At 42.3% G+C, this 23,607-nt stretch overlaps 1 protein-coding gene across 2 annotated transcripts in view; it reads left to right on the top strand.

Annotated features, from left to right (window-relative positions):
* The window catches only part of CSGALNACT1 (chondroitin sulfate N-acetylgalactosaminyltransferase 1), a 340,488-nt gene that overhangs the window by 23,784 nt on the left and 293,097 nt on the right, over positions 1–23,607 (top strand). The gene's annotated exons all lie outside the window — the stretch shown is intronic.

Here is a 23,607-nt window from a genome sequence, read left to right as displayed (position 1 = left end):
CTTTTTGCTCATTCCCCCATCCCCCTCCTATTTATTGGGTAAAGTCCATTCAGAATAGCAGCCTACTTCCACATTGTAATTCCAGCCTCAGCATGGACATAATAAAAGTTTAACAATGCAGAACATTTTCAGTCATCTAGCATAAGCCGTTTCTCTATTAGCAATTTGATTTGAAGTCCTCTACTTTGCAAATTCTCTTAGTGACTGCATTTTCAAACCCCTCCAGAGCCTACCGGGGGCTGTGGTTGGAGCTGCATGTCACATGATCTGTTAGTTCCTTCCTGGGTCTTTATAATCCTCTGGTTGGCTTGGAGCATTCTGATGTGGGAATGGTGACACTGTGGGTCTGATGAAGGGAGTGTGATGACTTTTAGTGTGACTTTGGCTTTGCATTTCTCAAGGAAAGGGCTTTCTGCTCTTCTATAACTGATGCAGATGAGAGGTGTGGTTGTAGGTTAGGACATCTCTAAATATTCCGTGGCCACCATCACAAACTTTTGGAAAGGTTTACCTAAGAGGTCTTCAGTCTGGTGGGCTTCACCAGCACACACAACCTAAGGTTTCACCCTCTGCACACAGGGGATGGCAGTGACATCAGTGCCCCAGTCCTGCTCATGTCATTTGAGTTCCCTCCAGGAAGCTGAGGGTGTCAGGGGGATGAAAATGATGCCCCCTCACAAAAATATGGCACTTCCGCAGTGCAGAACGGTGGGGAATTCTTTGTGGGACACTACTCAGCTCTTCTTCCTCACTGCTGCAGAGGGCCTCTCAGAAGGGAGCCCAGAGACCCTCCAGGCACTGGGTAGTGTGGGCTCACCCTTCTCTGTGTGGTCAGGGCAGAAGGCAAGAACAGGGGAAAGGTGTTCCTGTCATAGTCTCCTGCACTGGGCTGCTCCTGGGCTGGGTGGCTGAGGAGAAAAGCAGTGTTAGATTGCCTTTCATTTTGGCCTGCTAAGGCCCTACTCTCTCTAGGCTGAGAGGAACCTGTATCTTCTAGCTAGCCCCGTGATACTGAAGCCTCTCTACAGCACCCCACATTGTCCAGTCTGTTTGAATTCTTCTGGGGACAGCAAACCCCTACTTTACAAGGAGTCCATTCTGAATCTGGGTAGCTCAACTTGAAAGTTTTCCATGTGTTTTCTACAGTTTCTACCCATTGGACCTAAATTCTGCCCCTTAGAGGCATGAAGAACAGTGGATAGGGATGGGTGCCAATTTGCACATAAGCAAGCACTCTGGAAATATGCACCCAGTGACGTGACAAGCAAGCAGAAAAACATACACGTGCATAAATGAGTGGCGACTCCTCAACTCCATGTGTTCTTTTGTGCTATTTAACTCCCTGGGTTTAACACACCCACAGTCTTCCGGGTGTGTGCATTGTTACTTTCCTTCCTTGTGATGGTGGTACATTTCATCTCACACTTAGTTGAATCCCATAGGTCAAATTTAACTGGCTTATACCGTGATGGAAACATCCATGAGATATTTTGTAAAAAGGAATAGAGGAAGTTTGTGTTAATTGCCTTGGGGAAATATACTCAGCTTAAAAGAGAAAAAAAGAAAGGGAGCAGTTAAAAATCTTCCCTTAGTAAACTCATTTAGTAACATGACATTTGTAACCCTTAGCTCCTTAGAAACCTGGCCACTTGGTTGAAGGACAATTTTATTTTAATCATTTCTTTCATCTTCTTGAAATGCCCAAGCTAAATGTCAGTTAAGTCTCCTGGGATCAAGGAAGGGGTTAATTTTTTCCACAGTGCAGTAATATACACCTAAAAACATTCCAGAATTTTTGGTAGAAATTGTAAGAAAGTATTAAAACTTGAGAAATGAATTAACAAGCCACCTTTTTATGCCGCGGCAGAGTGGCCCTTCATTGAATGAATAGGACTTTATTCCACGACTGCATAAATCGTAGGCTGAAATGTAGAGTGAGCATGTGGCCTCTAAATCAATGAGGGTGTGTATGTGTGTGCGCTCAGATTAGAACGAGTCTGTGCAAATACGATGAAAACTCTGACCTAAACTCCCATAACCCCGAAGCAGAAGAATTTTGAGTAAGTCGCTACCTTCAGCTTGCACCGATGTGCTTAGGCTTTTCTTTGGGTTTCTTAAACAGCTCATTCTCACTCTAGCACAAATAATTCTTGTTATACAAAGAAAGAATCCTTGATATTTTAGCCTTCGTCCTTGTTCACTTTTTATTTTTAGGGCTGACTTGTAGATGTGTTAATTTTTTTCAAGTCAAATAGCTGAAATACAAGTCTAAAAAATGAAACCACTTCTTGAAATAACATAGAAATTATAATAGTGATACCTTTGTGCTAGTCACTATTGTGTTTTACATAGACTAATTCCCTTAATCCCCATGGCAACCTTCTCAGAGAGGCACTACATTAGCTCCATTTTACAGATGAGGAAACAGAGGCAATGAATGGCTAAATAACTCACCCAGGCCATGCCTCTAGCTGGTGGTGGAGTCTGGGTTTAAGCTCTGGCCGCCTGTCCTGAGTGTAGACTTTAATCACTACTCGATACACTGTCTTAGAACATAACTAGTAGAATTGCTGTCACCCTCATCATGACATCTTGCTTCCACTGTATTAATTAGGATAAGGCCAGGAGGTTACAACAAAGAGACTCAACAATAATTTTAGTAGCTGAAGGAAATAGAAGGTTTTGTTTCCCTCCCATGTGGCCTGAGGGGAGCATTCCAGGTGAGCAGGGTAGTTTTGCTGTATGGAGTCTTTCAAAGACCCCAGACTCTTTCCGGGAGAACTTGTCATCTGTATGGTGGGAGCAGGGTGGTGGCCACGCTCAGCTTCGACCCATTGGGAAAGGGAAGAAAGCGTGGAAGTAGCCGGCCTGCCTTCTGCCTGAGGGCCTCCTAGGCCCAGGCGTGGTGTGCAGCACTTTTGCACACCTTCCTCTTGAAGAGAACTTAGTCGCACCTACTTTAGTCACATGGCCATGCCTACTTGCAAAGAAATATGGGAAATGTAATCAAACCATGGTTTTAGGAAAAAGAGGAGAGCTGAGTTTGATGGGCAACCAACCAGCAGTCTCCACCATGTGTGTAAAAAAGAACATCATTATCTTGATAAATAACATATCGTCACTATAAGAAACCAGGCAAGTGAAGGATGTATTTAAAAAAGAGAAAAAAGTCACTCCTATTTCCACTGAAGTGGACTTTTTATTTTAAATCGTCCATCATCCATTCCTTCCCGTAAGCCCTTTGATTTCCTTTGGGGGGATTACATCTCTCGCCTTCAGACAGTGTCTGGTGGAGTTGAAAAGCAGGTGCCATGCCTTCCCCTAGCTCTGGGGGTGGGTGTGTGACCCAAGTTGGGTCAATAGAACCTTCCTTTCCAATGATTTGAGGGGAACGACAAGGAGATTGAAATGCTGGAGCTCATTCATTCCTGGTGGTGGCACTGGACTGGTCTTCCTGTGTGAGGAAATTCCTCAAGTTGCCACCTGTAAGTCTACTGGCCGCCTTAGTTCTTGCTTATTTACAAGCTTGGTGTTCAAGATTTCAGTCCCCTGAGCTCCTGGAATTGTTTTGTTTAAGTTAGTCAGAATTGCTCCCTCTTGTTTGCAACCAAAGATCTCTAACTGACACACTTGCTCTCCAGAGGAAATCTCTGCCAACATTTGACATATGTTCCTTCCATTGTCTCGCGATATATCTTACATATAGTTTATGTAATTTTATACCCATTCTAAAAACAAGTATTATTTCCATTTTACAAAAGTAGCTGGATAGTACTAGATTACATGGATGTTCCATATTTATTAAGGCAGTTAACAATTTTTTGTGTCTTAAATACTTTTTTTAAAATTGTGTATCATTTTTGGACCATAGGGCTATTTCATTTATTAAAGGTCCTGAATATTGTTGCATTAAAATTTAATTTTCACTTATCTTGAAGTTTGTAACTATTTATAATACTTTTTAAAATCCAAACATGTGGAGTTCATATGCTTTCTAATATATAGGCAATTCAGGCAGGATACCAATATTTTGTTAAGAAATTCAAGGCCCCATGACTTTCCCTAATGGCTACAGAGTCGTGCAAAAATTCAGGTTTATTGGTGGCTTGTCTTGGGCTCTATCTTATTTATCGAGATGCTTTCTGGAACCATGCCGGAGACTCTCTAGTTTCTTGGGCAGCCAACAGGCAATGGTTCTGATAGCTGTGCTTTCCAGAACCACACCCTAGTATGGAGGGTATGCTGCACTGGGAGATGCTTGCCAAAGAGATTAGTGCCTTGGAATTCTCCACCCTTTTGGAAATGGGCAGTTACTCAGATTGTCCAAGGAAAACTCTGTTTAATCGATCTGATGCAGCTTGTTGGGTAAGAATGAAATCAGGGTCAAGTTAAACAGCAGCAGTCATGAGGAGATGAAGGGGTAGGCAAACGCAATATTGGAATTTGTGTGTCAAAGATCATGATGAAGTCCCATCAGAGGCAGTAGGGATTGGAGAGGGGCTCTGAGTAAAGTTCCCTGTTCACAGAGGGTGGGCCTGGAGATCTGAAAAAGGGAATATAGGGCACCCTTCTTCCTGCTTGACCCTCCCCCCCATGCCAACCTCTAACCTCCCTGAAAGGTCATGTCATGTAAGCATGACACACAGAGCACATAATGTGTCTGAAGTGGAGCCCACAAGGTTGTGGAACCTGGGACACCTGAGCAGAATCGATTTATATTCATGCCTTGTTTGGAACTCCTTGAACCTTCATTGCATTTTATCAACCCTTATTTATTAGATATTATTATATTAGATTATTTATTATTAATCCTCTCAGGTCAGGATTTAGTGACTTGTTTTTACTAGACAGCACAGGTAACTCTCATTTAAAAAAAAAAATAGAATTCAAGGGAATGGAGTAGGTCTTCTGGGGTTTTTAACCTAATTCCAAAGCATGGCAGAATGCTCTAGTTAGGAACTGTGGGGATCCAAGGTAAAGAAGGCTTTTTCTTATGATTTGTAGCTACTGTGCCTGATGTGGTGCCTGTGTGAGGATTAAGCCCATAGTTGCTCTTGCAATTATTTAAATGAGTGAAGTTAAAAATATTGCTTTTGTAATAACAATAAAAATTGTCATCTTCCCTTTTGAAAAAGAAAATTTCTGGTAGGCAAAATAATGGCTTCTCAAAGATGGCCACATTCAGGGCACCAGGGTGGCTCAGTCGGTTAAGTCTGAGCTCAGTCGGTTAAGTCTGAGACTTCGGCTCAGGTCATGATCTCACAGTCTGTGGGTTCAAGCCCTGTGTTGGTACCTGTGCTGGTAGCTCTGTGCTGGCAGCTTGGGGCCTGGAGCCTGCTTTGGATTTTGTCTCTCTCTGTCTGTCTCTGCACCCCACCCCTCCCGCACTCTGTCTGTCTGTCTCTCAAAAATAAATAAACATTAAAAAAAAAAAAAGATGGCCACATTCTGGAATCTGAGTATGTTACCTGCAAAAAGAGTTTTGCCAATGTGATTAGGATTAAGGACCTTGAAATGGGGAGATAATTCTGGATTATGTGGGTGGGGCCAATGTCATCACTAGTCTTTTTTTTAAATGTTTATTTATTTTGAGAGAGAGAGAGAGAAAGAGAGCACGACAGCACAAGAGGGGGAGGGGCAGAAGGAGAGAGAGAGAAAATTTCAAGCAGGCTCTGTGTGCTCAGCTCAGAGCCTGATGTGGGGCTCGAAATCACAAACCACAAGAAGGTGACTTGAGCCGAAATCAAGAGTTGGATGCTTAACCGACTGAGCCACCCAGGTGCCCCCAATCACTAGTCTTAACAGAGTCAAAGAAGGTGTGTTGAAGAAAACAGAACCAGACTGGTGCAGTGTAAGAGAAACTCAACCAGCTATTGCTGGTTTTGAAGATGGAAGAAGGAGCCACTAGCCAAAGAATGAAAGCGGCTTCTGGAAAGGGAAAAGGTAAAGAAATGGATTCTCCCCCAGAAGATTCTACCCTGTGTTTCTGCTGACCTGTTGATTTAGCCCAGTGAGATCTATTTTGGACTTCTGACCAACAGAATTATAAGAGAGTAAATTTGTGTTGTTTTAAGCCATCAAGTTGGTGGTAATTTGTCACAGCAGCCAAGGTAATGAACACAAGCGTGTTTCCGGATCCATCTTCCCTGAGTAAGCCTTGAACAGGTGACTGGACACTGGGAAGCCAGCAGGGAGGTTTTATGCAGAAACTCCACATTGTGGGGGGTTTGGCACTCAAAAGCCAGAAAATCCTAGGGTTTTAGAAATGGGATATTTGAAGCCCCCCTCCACAAAATAAATGTTAGTATATTACTGTCTCTTTTATTTATTTTTTTAGGTAGGCTTCTTGCCCAGTGTGGAGCCCAATGTGGGGCTTGAACTCACAACCCTGAGATCAAAACCCAAGCTGAGATTAAGAGTTGGATGCTTAACTGACTGAGCCACCCAGGCATCTCAGTATATTACTACTTCTTTTTTTTTTTATTTTTTTTATTTATTTATTTTTTTTTTATTTTTGGGACAGAGAGACACAGAGCATGAACGGGGGAGGGGCAGAGAGAGGGAGACACAGAATCGGAAACAGGCTCCAGGCTCCGAGCCATCAGCCCAGAGCCTGACGCGGGGCTCGAACTCACGGACCGCGAGATCGTGACCTGGCTGAAGTCGGACGCTTAACCGACTGCGCCACCCAGGCGCCCCAGTATATTACTACTTCTATTGATATGAAAAAGTCTCCTATCCTTTAAAGATAGACTCTTTGGTTAAGAGTGGAATTATATATGTTAGAGCTCTGTATCAAATCTATGGTCTTCATTTTCATTTGAATTTGGGACAAGGACTGTTTATAGATCACAGTATAGGCATTTGAATTTTCCAAAGGGTTTATAGAATTTTCTCATGTAGAGTACCACTAAATGGTGAAGGTGCATCATTAAACTTAATTATGAGCTTTTCAAAGGAGGTACTTTTTCCAAAAAGAAAGTCACAGTGTGGGAGGAGCTAACCATGACCTCTGTACCCTTGAAACATAAGAAACCGGTTGACTTACTTCCTCTCCCTCGGCATTCACTTTCTCTTTTATCTCAGCAGCATCTACTTGTTAGTGGCTAGTTTTTATAAATTCCATTTTTTTTTTTTTTTTGCTCTTGCTAACCTGAGGGCCAACAGTCAGCTAAGCTTGAGGTTTAAGATAAACATTTATTCATTTCAGAATTTTAGGTGGTATTTGGGTAGCATGAAAATGCTGTGACATTCTCACTGATAGAATTATACTAGATAGCTAATATAGAGTGCTAACGGTTGTTTTTTGTTGTTGTTATTGGCAAACTTGTCTTTCATTAGTATGTTAAAAATATGAAACGCATACATGTATGCTATTGTTTTCAGTTCTATAGACTTATGCCAAAAGTCCTCCCACATATAAAAACATGAAAATAAGGGAAATAAGACTTGGCCTTAAATTTTGATATCAGTCTGTTGGGCCTTCAGGTCAGAGCCCAGAATGCTGTCTTTTTAAAGAGGTGAAGAGTTCCCTGGACTTCAGCTAAACTGTAGCCTAACTGAATAAAGAGGCTTGCTCTAACATGGAGACATTGAGAAGGGAGACTCTTGAGACGACATTGGAATTGCCTTGCTACACTTTGTCCCCAGAGCACAGATTTGTGGCAGGTAGTGACAGCCAACAAATACATAGTCCGATTGCTCTGGAAAGACGTGTTGAAATGAATGGACCCATTCTTGTTTTCGTTTCCCCAGTAGCGTTCTGATGATTACTTAGCTTCCCAGGTCACAGGTATTATTAATTGGGAGAATATGCTGGTCCCTGTGATGATATTTCCCATCGCTAAAGAATCAGTGCTCCAAACATGTGCAGCACTGTAGGATTGGTTACTCTGAGTTAAACTTGCTGGTTTCACTGGGTTTCTGGGTGTGCAAGGTTGGTGTCCCACCACATGTCTGGACTGGGGTGAATCCTAAGAGCTGTGTGGCCCTCCTGTGGGATGGCTGGAGGTATCTGGTCATGGCCCCAGGTTGTATCTGGTGGCCACAGGCTCATATCTGCACACCCTGAGTAACCGCCTGTGGGCACTAGGTTACGGAAGTGATGTGTAGATGGTGTTGACAGTTTCGTGGCCACACATGCATTTGTATCTTGGCTCTGTCACTTGTGCATATTACTTAAGCTTGCTGGGCCTCAGTTTTCTTATCTGTGAATCGAGGAGACTACCTCCATTTTAGGGTACTTGGTACATAGTAAGTATTTAAGAAATTTTAGCTGTTAGTATTATGTTTATTAGCTAAAGGCATCATAGATTACTGTGAACAGTTCATTCATTCATTCATTCATTCATTTATATAAAAGTTTTGAGCCCCGTTCTGTGCCAGACACTGTGCTGTGTCAATTTCTGGGAGAGAGCAGTCAGCGGGCCTCAAGGCCTGATTCTTTTTGCTGCCCTCTTGGTTTTTATGTTCTTTTTCTCATCCGATTATAAAAAAAGACATCAATAGGTACTTATTTTAAACCATTCAAAATGTATGGATTCCAATGTAAGCACTTCAGCCAAACTCAGTTAACCCAGCTTTAAATCACACACAGAAAAGAATTTGATACAAACTTTATTTTTTCTTGAATTGGAGACTTACTATGTGTTTGGTAGCTAGCATGTTAAGATACTCTATTATAGCAACAGTTTTAGTTCTAAATCTTTATATTGGTTGTGCCAGGGAATTTATTTTTATAGCTATTAATTTTTCTTTTGAAATTAATATGCTAAGGGATACATTTAATGATCCATAAAAATATTGACTTTATGTAAAAGAAACAGCCAAAGACAATTAGCATATATTAATTTGCACATGTAGTCTAGCTCATTAGATGTAAATATGCTTTCAATATAGTGCATGATATTTTTTGACTATGTGATATGGTAAGAAGACATTGCTCTTTTCAAATTTAACCTTTTGGGTGACAAACAGAATTCTGTTGACTTGTTACAGCCTTTGTGTTTTGGGTAAAATATTTTTGTAGTTACTTATTTCATAGTGAAAGCTGTGCTTTCCATTGTTTTTGGATTAGAATCCTTTTATATGTGTGGGGTGGGGTTGGCAAAGGCAGAGGGCTTGAGGTCTTGGCTTGTTCTGGGCATCTGGAGCACCAGTTTTGTGGTCTGCAGGGTGTTGTTTACAAGGAGGACCAAGGAACCTCCAGAGAAAGAGTGTGGACCAAGCAGGATGGCCCTGAGAGTTAGCAACCATCGTCAGCTCTGAGGGTGAGGTGGGATTTATGCCTAGCACGTTGCCCTCTGTCTGGCCTGGCCTGGTGAACTTGGGGCCCAGTCCTAGTGTGCAGTGGCACTTTTTAAAAGAGAGGGTGTGAATACTGAATGGTGTGTAGGGTAGAGGCGGGGATGCAGAAGGCACAGAGCAGCCCCTGCTTATGGCCTGCGTGGAGCACAGTGTGGGGATGAAAGGTGGCTCCCCCATTTGGGATTATGGGTAAGTCAGGGACTTGGAGTGGGAGAGAGAGAGAGGCCAGTATGCTCTGGTAGGGGGTGCAGGTCGTGGAGATCGCCAGTGACAGAGGACTCACCGAGTGATTCCACAAGGAAGACATGGCAGATATCTCTCATGCGGTTCGTGGGCACCAGCCATGAATCTAGAACCCAGCAGGGAACATTTCAAGGTGGCCAAGTTCCAGCAGGGAGAGGGCTGGGTACACATTTTGGTGGCTGTTTCTCATGACCCCTGTATACTGCCCGGCCTGTATGTTATCTGGAAAACAGTGCTGCAAACCTGTTGGTGTGTTTTTGTGGATGTCCTCGCTGTCCAGCTCCTACAGGAGATGAGCTCAGATGGCCTAGAGGCCTTTGCACAGTGCAGGCATTAGGTTCAGATTCCTTATCAAGGCTTTTGTTATGATGGTTTAAAACATGCAACCCAAATCCTCTGCCAGGGCATTCTTGGGCAAGAGCCAGCAGCACCAGAATCATCTGGAGAGAGATGGAGGAAAGTTTTTCCCCTTTAGGCCCTGAAAGCACATATTTAGGACTCTCAGAAAAAGTGGGCGGATGGACAGGGGAAGGGGAGGGAGTGGAGAGAGAGAATCAGAGTGACACATTCCCACGCCCACACCTGGCACAGCCACAGTCCTCAGCCCTGTCCGTGGAAGGGGAGTCACCGCTTGAAAATACTCCTTAAGAAGCTCAGATGCGTGCGGTTCCATTGGTAGAGATTTATTCTCTTGGAATAAAGACACTGGAGAATAGTGTCTCTCCAGGTGAGATAAATGTCAGATTTTAGTGCAGAGTGGCCCAATTTCAGTGCTTTTAGCTAGAAGCCATTTCTCCCTGCTCTGAACTCTTTTAGCACCCCAGCTATGGCTCATGTGCTTGTCACGTTCCATCTGGTATTATGATTATTCCTCTGAGTTTCTTATCTCCCCTTGATAGATTATAACCATTTGAGGGCTGGGATTAGGTCTTATTTATCTCTCTTATTATTAAACACACCACTTTTCCTGCATCACTTAGGAATTGAGTTTGGCTCTGTGTACTAGAAGACCTAAAACTCTGGCTTGAAATATGAGGGTTTATTTTTCTTATGCAGCAAGAAGTGCAGAGGCAGTGATCCAGGACTGGCGTGGTAGCTCCCAGGATCCTTTAGCTTTCTACTCAGGTTTACAAAATGGCTCCTGTACCCCTGTCAGTACATCTGTCTTTCAGGCAGTAGTAAAGGGAATGGTGAGGTCAAAGGTATAGACCAGCTGAGTGTTCTCTTATTATTAGGAATAGGAGAGCTTTCCTGGAAGGCCTCAACCAGCCAGCTTCTGCTCACATCTCACTGGCAGGAAGTAGGTTGTCCTTAGCTGCAAGAGTGAGTCGGAAATGAAGTTGTTTTTGTTTGTTTTTTAAGGAGGATACATTGCTGCCTGGAGCCAAGTTGGGGTTCTGTTGGTAAAGGAGGGAGGAGAATGTAGGCAGCTAGCATTGCCAGGCATACTCCCACAGGGAAGTGACTCAAATAAACACTTGTTGAATGAGCGGCTTTAACAGTGGACAAGAAGCTGTGTAGCCAGAGGGAAGATCAAGGTCTAGACCTGGTAACAGCACGGGGAGTTTTGCTGAAGCCTGCTTTTACCATCATCCGAAGATATTTGAGCATTTAACTTTTGGCATTCATTGTCTTGTAGTTTTTCTTTTATCGACCCCAGCTGTGCTGAGGTTTAGTTGACAAATAAAATTGTAATATATTTAAAGTATACAATGTGATTATTTGATATATATACACACAATATGAAAGGATTCCTACAGTCGAGTTTATTTACATCTCTCACCTCACATAGTTACCTTTTTGTGTGTGTGTGAGAATGCCTAAAATCTATTCCTTTGGCAGATTTCAAGTGTATAATACAGTGTTATTAATTATAGTCAGCATGCTGTGTCCTTAAAACTTACTCCTCTTATAACTGGAAGTTTGTTCTGTTTGACCAACCGTCTCCCATCCCCCTACCCACCTCCCCACCAGTCCCTAGAAACCACTATTCTACTCTGTTTCTATGATATGAGTTCCTTTGTTGTTGTTGTTGTTTTTAAGATTCTGCACGTAAGTGATACCATATAGTATTTGTCTTTCTCTATTTGGCTTATTTCACTTAGTATGAATGCCCTCCAGGTTTGTCCATGCTGCTGCAAATGGTAGGACTGCCTTCTTTTTTATGGATGTATAATATTCCATTGTGTGTATATTTTATATATTTATATATTTTTATATGTATAAATACAGTTTTATATGTAATATTGAATATATATATACACACGTATATGTGTGTGTGTGTGTGTGTGTGTATATATATATATATATATATATGTATATATATGTATATATATACACACATATAAAATACATACTACAAGGGCTGCCTGGGTGGCTTAGTCAGTTAAGTGTCCAACTTTGGCTCAGGTCATGATCTTATGGTTTGTGAGTTCAAACCCTGCATCAGGCTCTGTGCTGACAGCTCAGAGCCTGGAGCCTGCTTGAGATTCTGTGTCTCCCTCTCTCTCTGCCCCTCCCCTCCCCTACTCATGCTCTGTCTGTCTCTCTCTCCTTCAAAAATAAACATTAAAAAAAAGTAAAATACATACCACATTTTCTTGATTCATCCATCAGTGGACATGCAGGTTGTTCCCATCTTGGCTATTGTGAATAAATTTGCAATGCAGATATATTTTCAAGATAGTAATTTCATTTTCTCTGGATATATACCTAGATGTAGGATTGCTGGGATATATTGTTTTTTAATTTTTTGAGGAAACTCCATTCTGTTTTGCGTAATGGCTATACCAGTTTACATTCCCACCAACAGCATACAAGGGTTCTCTCTTCTTTACATCCTTGCCAGAATTTATTATCTCTTGTTTTTTTGATACTAGACATCTTTGCAGATGTAAGGTGACACCTTATTGTGGTTTTTATTTGCATTTCACTGATGATAAGTGATGTTGAGCATCTTTTCATGTACCTGCTGGCTATCTGTATGTTCTTTGGAAACATTTTTGTTCTGAATAAACCCCATATTTATTTATTTATTTATTTATTTATTTATTTATTTATTTATTTTTTTAACGTTTATTTATTTTTGAGACAGAGAGAGACAGAGCATGAATGGGGAAGGGCCAGAGAGAGGGAGACACAGAATCTGAAACAGGCTCCAGGCTCTGAGCTGTCAGCACAGAGCCCGACGCGGGGCTCGAACTCACGGACTGTGAGATTATGACCTGAGCTGAAGTCGGCCGCTTAACCGACTGAGCCACCCAGGCACTCCTAATCCCCATTTTTAAATCAGGTTACTTAATTTTTTGCTGTTGTGTTATAAGAATTCTTTATATATTTTGGATATTCTTTATCAGATATGTGGCTTGCAAATATTTTCTCCCATTCTACAGATTGCCTTTACATTTTGTTGTTTGTTTTCCTTGCTGTGCAGAAACTTTTTCATTTGACATAATTCCACTTGTTTATTTTGCAAAAGTTGCGTTTGCTTTTGATGTCGTGTTGGGAAATTGCTGCCAAGACTGATGCCCAGAAGTTTTTCTCCTATGTTTTCTTCTAGGAGTTTTGTGGTTTTAGGCATTAAATTTAAGTCTTTAAGCCATTTCAAGTTAATTTTTATGAGTGGTGTAAGATAGGGATCTAATCTCATTCACGTGGTTGTCCATTTTTCCCAGTACCATTTATTAAAGAGACTATCCTTTCCCCACTGAGTATTCATGGCTCCTTTGATACATATTAATTGATTGTATATATGTGGGTTTATTTCTAGGCTCTCTATATACTGTTCCATTGGTCCATTTTTATGTCAGTGCTATACTGTTTTGATCACTATTGCTTCATAATATAATCTGAAATCAGGAAGTATGTTGCCTCTAGCTGAGTTCTTCTTTCTCAGGATTGGGTCTTTTTTGGCTCCATATAAATTTTAGGATACTTTTTCTATTTCTGTGAAGAATGCTGTTGGAATTTTGATGGGGATTACATTGAATCTATAGATGGCTTTGGATAACAGGTGACATGTTGACCATATAAATTCCTCCTATCTGTGAACACACGGTATCTTTCCATTTGTGTCGTCTTTAATTTCTTCCACTAAGTTCTTATAGTTTTTACTATACAGACCTTTCGCCACCTTGGTTAAATTTATTCCTAAATATTTTATTGTTTTTTGATACTATTGTAAATAAGATTTTCTTTCTTTCTAGGAGTTTTACATTTTAGGTATTAAATTTTAGTCTTTAATCCATTTTGAGTTAATCTCTGTGTATGGTATAAGATAGGGGTCCAATTTCATTCTTTTGTATATGGATATCCAGTTTTCCTAGCACCATTTATTAAAGAGATTGTCCTAGGGCACCTGGGTGGCTCAGTCAGTTAGTGTCCAGCTCTTGATTTCAGCTCAGGTCATGACCTCATGGTTGTGAGATGGAGCCCTGTGTCAGGCTCCACGCATAGCCACAGTGTAGAGCCTGCTTGAGATTCTGTCTCTCTCTCTCTCTACTCCTCCCCTGCTCATGTTCTCTCTCTTTCTCGCAAAATCAATTAATAAACATTTAAAGAGACTCTTTTCCCACATTGTGAATTGGTGGCACCTTTGTCAAAAATTCATTCACTGTTAAGCATGGGTTTATTTCTGGGCTCTGTATGCTGTTCCTTTGATATCTGTTTTTGTTTTTATACCAATACCATACTTTTTCCCCCCATTACTATAGCTTTGTAATATAGTTTAAAATCAGGAAGTGTGATGCCTTTGTTTTTCTGGTTCAAGATTGCTTTAGCTTTTTGAGGTCTGTTCTGGTTCTGTATGAATTTTAGGACTGCTTTTTGTTTTCTTTTTTTAAAAATTAAAAAAAATGCTTTTATTTATTTTTGAGAGAGAGCAAGCAAGCAGGGGAGGGGCAGAGAGAGAGGGAGACACAGAATCCAAAGCAGGCTCCAGGCTCTGAGCTGTCAGCACAGAGCCTGATGTGGGGGTTGAACCCACAGACTGTGAGATCATGACCTGAGCCAAAGTCTGACACGTAACCGATTGAGCCACCCAGGCACCCCGGGATTGTTTTTTTCTATTTCAATGAAAAATGCCATTGGGATTTTGATAGGGGTCGCACGTAGATGGCTTTGGCAAGTATGGATATTCTTGCAGTTTTTCTGAAAATATCTTAACGCAATGGGAAATTTCTGACTTGTGGCTGGATCAGGGCTTCAGTGTTGTTTACCTCAGCAGGGTTAAGTATCTTATGAATCCTGGTTGGTTGTAACAGCAGCAGCCTGACTGACTTACTTCCAGGGACATCTTCCAGGGACATCTTCATATAATGACTTACTTCCAGGGACATCTTCATATAATGACAAATATCAGCATGTAAACTGCCCCTTGCCAACTTTGTATCGTGGAGAGTGCAGGATGTCTGTGCCAGGCATGGTCAGGAATGAAATCACTTTCTTATACATTCTCATCCTTCCTCTAGAAACATATATACATGTAGCAACATAAAACAAGTCAGAAAGACAAATGAGTCAAAGAAAAAAATAAGGGTAGGGCTTATGATTTTAGCCAGAGCTCAAGTTTAAGTTACTGTACAAAATCTATGCCACAGGGTCCTGTATGTTTTGCCAGACATAGGAGACAAATTTAGCTTTCAGCTTTTTAACAGTGAGCAGGTAAGAGGAAAAGAATTCTTTATCCAGTTCACAGTGTCAGTAAGGCAAAGACAGCTACTTAGGAGAAGCTCAACTCTTTTCTTTCTTTCTTTTTTTCTTTCTTTCTTTCTTTCTTTCTTTCTTTCTTTCTTTCTTTCTTTCTTTTTTTAAAATTTTTCTTTAACATTTATTCATTTGTGAGTGACAGAGTGCGAGTGGGGGAGGGGCAGAGAGGGAAACACAGAATCTGAAGCAGGCTCCAGGCTCTGAGCTGTCAGCACAGAGCTTGGTGCGGGGCTCAAACTCATGGACTGTGAGATCGTGACCTGAGGAAGTAGATGCTTAACTGACTGAGCCACCCAGGTGCCCCTCAACTCTTTCTGATCCTGGGAGATCTTGTAGGGCAGAGAGGTCTGTCAACAGCCATAACAGCTCAAGCTGGCTTGGGCTGATGAAGAGTGTGGATTATAGAAATCTAGGTAAGGGAGGAAATTCATTCTTCTTCTTGGCCTGAGAGGGTTTCATGGGGCCACACTTGCAGAGGGGGTAGGGGGTAGTTTGGAAAAAAGTCCTGTGGAATCAGAGCATAGCTTTGTATGGAGGCATCATGGGAGGCAATGTGGGCAAATTTAGGGATGGCTAAATGGTTTGGACTTTATCAAGTAAACAATGGCAAACTGTGAAGTGTTTTGGGGCAGGGAAGTAACATGATCAAAGCAGTGTTTTTGAAAATTGCTAAGTACTTGGGGCTCCTGGGTGGCTCAGTCAGTTAAGCATCTGACTTCCACTCAGGTCATGATTTCATGGTTTGAGGATTCGAACCCCATATCTGGCTCTGTGCTGACAGCTCGGAGCCTGGAGCCTGCTTTGGATTCTGTGTCTCCCTCTTTTCTCTGCCCCTCCTCCTCTGGTCACACTCTGTCTCTCTCTCTCTCTCAAAAATAAATAAACATTAAAAAAATTACTAAGTATTCATGATGGGAAAACATTGCCTATGATAATTATAAGTTCATATAAAATAAAAACAGTACACTGATGGCAAGAAAAAAGAAAAGAGAATGTGCTCAATTGGATTATTTTAAAAACACAGATGCATTTCTGGTGACCATGCATTTCTGAAGCATACGGATTGTACACACGGCACAGGAACTGTGTACACAGCACAGGAATTGTGCACGCAGCATAGGAACTGTGCACATTTGTTCCAGTTTCACTGTTTGGCTTTCACTTTGTCAACAGGAAAATGGATAAGAAATTAAAGCCTTTTATGTTCTGAACCTTTCAGGCATCATAAATGTGGACCGTTGGCACTGAGCCCTGCAGCTCCAGGGAGAGAGTTAGCTGAGGCTCATGATGCTCCAACCTCTGACTGGGTGGACAGGGCAGGGGCTGTTGTAGGGCTCCTGGGCCTTGGGGATATTGGTGCCTGCTACATAGCAGTGCCCGAGGCTAGATTAAGGAACCCTTTTGGGATTAAAGAGTGAGAAACTAGAAATGGTCTCTTGCCTTGAAGAAAATAGTCTACAGGAATATGGTATGGGTTTGTGGTTCCTGGGCAACCAAGGTGGGGTTGTGGCTAACTTGGTCCTGATCGAGAACTCAGGGAATTGGGTCCTGGGAACCAGGGCCTGCTAGCTGTTTGGTGTTATCCTAATCCCAAAACGACACAAAGAGGAACTTGAAGAGAATGTTTGCAGTAGTGGGACTGTTTTTTAAGGTACTGTGGTGGTGATTATAGAATTTGTTGCATTTGTCAGTATCCATATACTGTACACACAGAGTCTGGAGACCTGGCAGTGAACTCGTAGCCTTGAGACTTGAAAGGCCATTGTGCTGCCACATTGTCAGTAATCTCCTCTTACGTGCTCTCTGTCTCTGTGACCCCCTGGAACAATCCTTTGTTATATCGGCCATGGCAGCAGCCACACAGTAAATTTGTTGTACCTCGCTTCTGTCACACAAAGTAACTTTCCCTTGAACCTGTATTGAATGAGATACAATGGCAGCGGCTTCCTCCAAGGAAATTAAAGTTGCTCATTAGTGACTTAGTGCGCCTGGTGGGGTGACATGAGGAGGGGTAAAGGGAAGCTCAGTCCTACACAGACTTTCCCTGTGGTTGTGAGGCATGCTCGGTCCTCAGCGGCCACTCAACTGGTGGTCTATCCCTCCCACCTGCCTGCCAGGCACACACTCTGAGACCTGGCGGTGAGGATGGATCCTGAGGGTTTGGACTAGATGCTGTGTTTCTTCTTCTTTTTTTAATGTCTATTTATTAAAAAAATTTTTTTTATGTTTTATTTTACATTTGAGAGACAAAGAGTGAGCGGGGTGGGGGGAGGGGGAGGGTTGCTGTGGGGAGAAGGAGACAGAATCCAATGCAGGCTCCAGGCTCTGAGCTAATAGCACAGAGCCTGATGCGGGGCTTGAACTCACAAGTGAACTCATGACCTGAGCTGAAGTTGGATGCTTAACTGACTGAGCCACCCAGGTGCCCCTGTTTATTTATTTATTTTGAGAGAGAGAGAGAAAGAGAGAGCAAGTGAGCACATGTGAGCTGGAGAGGAGCAGAGACAGAGAGAGGGAGAGAGAGAGAGAATCCCAAACAGGCTCTGTGCTGTCAGTGCGGATCCTGACACGGGGCTCAAACTCATGAACCTCAAGATCATGCCGTGAGCCAGAATCAGGAGTGGGATGCTTAACTGACTGGGCCACTCAGGTGCCCCTACATGTTGTGTTTCTATAATGGCCTTTTCTGAAATGGTGTGGGCATTTCACCAGGCAGCTCCCAAGTCCCAGCCCAAGGCCTTATGAACCTCCTTCTTTATGGTCACAAAAGTTTGTGTCAAGTGGCCTCCATGTTCACTGTGAACAGAAACCACTGTGCAGTCAGCCACACAGGTTGGCCAGGCCCAGTAGAGCTGGTGGGGCAGAGCCGGATGCTGGGAATAGCCTTTGGAGGATCCAGACTTGAATCTCAACTTTGCCACTTGGCAGTTATGTGACCTTCAGCAAGTTACTGAGCTTCAGTTCCCTCACACCACAAATTTGGTTCATAATATAGATACCTTTTAAGTTATAAGGCTTAAATTAGAAAATGCAAAAGCATCAAGCACTGTGCTTGGGACTCAGTAACTAAGCTCATTCCATTCCTCTTCCCTGCCAAAAGCAGTTATTTCTTAAGATGATAATTATATACAAAACCCCCAACATCTGCATAGCACAGCTACATATGTCTGTGAGTAAAAAGGTCATTCTTGGTGGAGTGAATAGGTTGAAAATGCAAAGAGGTATTTCATTTTCCAGTTGAAGATGCAGAGGGATGGAAAGATCTGGAAAGCACTTTGCTCTTAACCTTACAGTGAAAAAAAACTGGACAAAGAGCAAGTTAACAACTGTTCTTGAGCCAAAGATAGTACTGAGGGTGCAAGATCCAGAACATAGAGAGAGGTGGGCGTTCGCAGGGAGGGATGAGACACAAGCACTAATGCACTGTGTGAGCTACTGAAGAGGAATTCAGCCAGGGTGACTGGAGAATGGTGCAGGCTGGCTGAGTGAGCACTGGCGAAAGTGAGGGAAGCCCTCGGGGTTGCAAACATGGGGGGGGGGTTTGTACCCTCTTGCAAGTTTTTCTCCATGAACTATGCTAGTCACTCACAGAAAAGTTTGAGAAAGTACAGGGAAAGTGTTATCTGTGGGGCCGAACCAGGAGAAGAAACAGCAGCTGCTCTGAAAAGGGCAAGAAATTTTGCCTAGATTTCTTTTGTATCTCCTCTATAGAACAGAAGCTTTGCTTTGGGAGAGAGGCAACAAACACCATCATCTTTTGGGCACTGGTAAAATCTTTCTGTAGCTGGGGAAGAAAACAGGAAAAAAAAAAACACCTCAACCCTGGTGGGAGAGGGGCAAGATTACAAGCTGGATTCAGGACTCTGAACTCAGGAGAGGGCAGGGTTACTGAGGGATGGGCAGGATCACCGAATAGGCCATCTTCCCCAAGATCCAGGGATATGGTACCTGCCTAACATTGGGGATAAATCAGAATAACAGAGGACACTCTCTATCCCCACTCCATCACCAGGGTAACAAGCATGAGGTAGTAACTACTTTGCAAGAGGCAGACTTTCTCTGTGGGCATGGTGAAAAGAAAAGATTGAAGGCCAAGGGTGCAGCAATCATTGGAAAACAAATAGACTGGCATTCAGGGTATAAAATAGACTGAGCACAGGGTATGACTAGCCTGTGGGTCACTGAGGATCACCGCAGCAACAACAGACTTCTAAGCCAGCCCAGCTCCCGATTAGATTAGTGCAAACCCTGACACTCAAGGCCAGGCAGAAGGAAAGGCGTGCACATTTCCAGGCATTAAAAAAATATTTACCTCGCCTCTACTCTCTTATCTAAGATGCCCAAACTTAAAAAAAAAAAAAAACAACTATGAGGCATATGAAAAGACAAAAGAAAGCCACAAAAACAAAAACAGGAGACAAAGCAATCATTAGAATCAGACTGGATATGTCACGGATGTTGGAACTATCTGGCAGGGACTTTAAAATAACTATGATTAAATAGACTAACTGCTGTAATAGAAGTGGTGGACAATGGGCAAGATCCTGTGGGGCAACAGAAATTACCCAAACTGAAGCGAAAAAAAGTAAAACCAACAACAGAATGAAACAAAAAGAACATCCAAGACCAGCAGGATGGTATCAGACAGTCGAACGTATACTTTATTGGATCACCAGAAGGAGATGGAAGATAGAGTGGGGAAGGCAAAAAATATTTGGAGAAATAATGGCTGAGAAGTTCGCAAAATTAGTGACACCAAATCACAGACCCAAGAAACTCAGATAATACCAGTCAGGATGAATATACCAAAACAAAACACACCTAGGCAAATAATACTCATACGTTTATCAACCAAAAAATAAAAATAAAAAATTAAAAAAAGGAGAAAATCCTAAAGGCAGCCAGAGAGAAAAGGACACATTACAGAGGAACAAAGATAATAATTATCCCTGTTCAGAAACTATGCAAGTTAGAATATAATGAAGTGAGATTTTTTAAAGTGCTAAAAGCAAAGAGCTGTCAACCCAGAATTCTATGCCTAGTGAAAATCTATTTCAAAAATGAAAGAGAATGAAAGATTTCCTCAAACAAAAACTGGAAATTCATTGCCAGCTCATCAACGCTACATGAAATGTTAAAGAAAGGTCTTTAGGCAGTAGGATTATGATACCAGATAGAATTTTGGGTCTCTACAGAGAAATGAAGAACACTGGGTATGAAATAAATGAAGGTAATTGAATTGAAAAATTCAATTTTTCCTACTTTTAATTCTAAAAGAACATTGTTCAAAGCAAAATAGTTGCACTGTATTGTATATTTGTAACTTAAAAAAAAGTTTATTTATTTTGAGAGGGGGTTGGGGGGAGGGATTGAGGGAGAGAGGGAGAAACTCAAGCAGGCTCTGAGGTGCCAACACAGAGCCTAATGCGGGGTTTGAACTCACAAACCGTGAGATCGTGACCTGAGCCAAAACCAAGAGTTGTATGCCCAACTGACTGGGCCACCCAGGTGTCCCCTAACCTACTTTTTAGAATGTATGACAACAATAGCGCAGGTAATGAGACTGAGGAATTAGGACTCCACCACACATACCATGGTAAGGCCTTTACCCTTCATGTGGAGCGTGTAATGGTGTTTGAACGTAAGCTCTGACTGACTGAAGGTATAGGGCAGAACTGCCATAACAGAGGTCAGTACAAAGTACAGTGGTGACATGGGAAAGGAGCACCAAAATGATCTTGACCAAGAAAGGAAACAGGAAAGGAGCAGTCAGGGAGGTGAGTGGAGAACAGTGTGTTCTTCCAGGAGCCAGAAGAAGAGAGCATTTCATGTAGGGGGAAAGTGGATGTTCATGTGAGGCAACACAAAAATATTGTGGAAAGTGAAAACGATAGCGTCTGTAAGAGTCAGTGATCAGGCAGACTGACCAGCCATCCTTCCATAACTGTTTCCATAGGCAGGTCAGGAGAGGTCATTGAATGAAAGGTTGAGTTGTGAATGGGCAGTGAGAGAGTGGAGGAATCTACCCTAGGCTTCTTTTAAATAGAAAAGATGGGAGGTCAGCCTGTGGGGATTGGGAAGAGGGAAAGTGGAATTGTAGGAAGTTATCTGTGGTTTACTCAGCAGACAATGGAGGTATGAAATAATTGGAGTAAAACATAGAAATGATGAATGGGAAGTCCTTGGATTCAAGTAATTAAAGCAAGGTAGCAGGTCTAGCCTGTGAAAGGAGAAACAGCTCCTTCATTTAAGGACAGGCTGCAGGGAAGTGAGGTAAAGCCAGAGAACCCTTTGGATGCAGAGGGGAGGATGCTGAGGTGAGCTCATTCTCAGCAAAGTAAAGTAGGGCATAGGTCTCCTGCAAGTTACAGAAAGTCATTTTGTGAATATCTTCTGTGGTTGCCTTTCACCACATCTTGTTTTTTTCCTCTTTCTTCCAATCCCCTATTGCATTAGTTTCTTAGGGCTGCCATAATAGAGTTCTACATAATGGGTGACTTAAAAAACAGAAATGTGTTGTCTCTATTCTGAAGGCTGAAAGTCAGAATCATGGTGTGGGCAGAGCCATGCTCCCTCTGAAACCTGTAAGAGAGAATCATTCCTTGCCTGTTCCCAGTTTCTGGTATTTTGCAAGTACTCCTTAGTGTTTCTTGGCTTGTAGCTGCATCTTTCAAATCTGACTATTGTCACATGGCATTCTCCTGTGTGTCCCTATGTTCACATGGGTGTCTTCTTGTAAGGGTACCAGTTATATTGAACTAAGGGCCCACCCTGCTCCAGTATGACCTCATCTTACCTAATTGCAACAACCCTATTTCCAAATAAGGTCACATTCTGAGTACTGGAAGTTAGGACTTCAACATATCTTTTTGGGGGGCCACAATTCAACTCCCATATCTACTAAATCTTCATCCCTCTTTACAAAGTTTTCTCTGAGGAAATCCAATTCAGCATCTAGAACCCATTGAAATGCTACCTCTTACCTGAGGCCTTTCCTGAACTTCTTTCCCTACCCCTTTCTTTTGTGCTCCCCAAATCTCTTATGTGGTACAGTATGTGGCTTGTTATCCCTCTCTGTTCAGTGTGGCTCACCTTCCTGAGAGCAGAAATTGTCCAATGGCTCTGTATACCCTCGACAGAGTCCAGTCCTTGTGAAATGGCTTAAAATCTCACAAACCAGCACAAACCGTTATTTGATAATTCAGCAATAAAGGAGAATCTGGGAATTCAGGATAAAGGAGCTATTTAGAGTAGACGGGTACTAATCAGGTGAGCTTTCCTGAAAGTGATGGGATTGGGTGTTGGGAGACAGGAGGAAGAGAGAACATTCTAGGCTGTTTATTGAAAATATTTTTTGTTGGAGGGGAAGATTGTGACTGTGTTTCCTTATAATGACATTTTTAAATGTTCTGCACAGGGTTCACCTAGTAGCTCTTATGGCAAGCAGTCAGTTACCACAGCTGGGATGCTTCCTGTCAAACTCTGCCCTCTGCACAGTTTTGAAAATGCTGCCGGTGTTGCTATATGTGCATTTAGGGACCGCAGTGAGATGGTCACCTATCTTTAGTAAGGTAACAGAAATTGTCCGCGTGATTTTTTTCTTTCTTGGTACCATTTTGGTCCAGAAGGCAATTAAAAGAAATGCAGTGGTTGGTGCGTCTGTTTTTTGATGGTGGTGGTTGGAGTGCAGAGACTTGATGGAGAATAAGGAAGAGTTTTGTGGGCATGCCTTTAGGATGTGCTCAGTTTGGTAGTTTGGTAGAAGTACTCCAGGGCCACTTAGGCCCTTGGAGAACAAGCAGAATAAATCTTCAGAAATAGAGTGTTCACTGATAGAGGTAGGCGATGTGAATTACAACCATTACAACCATTCCTTGGTACCTAGTGCAGGCAGCTAAGATCTTCTTTGGCGCATCTGTACTCTTAGTGTTCCTATGTAGTTGGGCGGGGTACAAAGGAAGGAGTGTGAGTTTTGGAGTTGAATAGCCATGAGTTCCAACCTGGCCTCACCATTTTATTACTTCTGTGATCTTGGACACATAGCTTCCTCATTGGTAAACTGGAGATGATACCATATTTGGGATTCTTGAGAAAAATCAATGAAGTAAGATTTGAAAGTGGCTAGCCCACTCATTCCAGGCATGTCAAAGATGCCACATGCTGTTAGTTTACCCTTTCCTAGTTTTGAAGAGTGTGGGACATCCCAGCAAAGAGGCAGGAAATGGCCACCTGTGGGCAAGCCACATGTCAGCTGGGAATAGAAATAAATTAGGGGACACTCAGTGTTCTTCTTTTTTAATTGCCTGAGATACATTGGGCAATTAAGCTTCTGAAAAATACTAATTCTTTTTT

This window comes from Panthera tigris, chromosome B1 (genome assembly GCF_018350195.1).
Source record: "Panthera tigris isolate Pti1 chromosome B1, P.tigris_Pti1_mat1.1, whole genome shotgun sequence".
Lineage (NCBI taxonomy): Eukaryota > Metazoa > Chordata > Mammalia > Carnivora > Felidae > Panthera > Panthera tigris.
The sequence above is the reverse complement of the archived record's forward strand: the minus strand, read 5'-3'. Positions and strand labels throughout refer to the sequence as shown.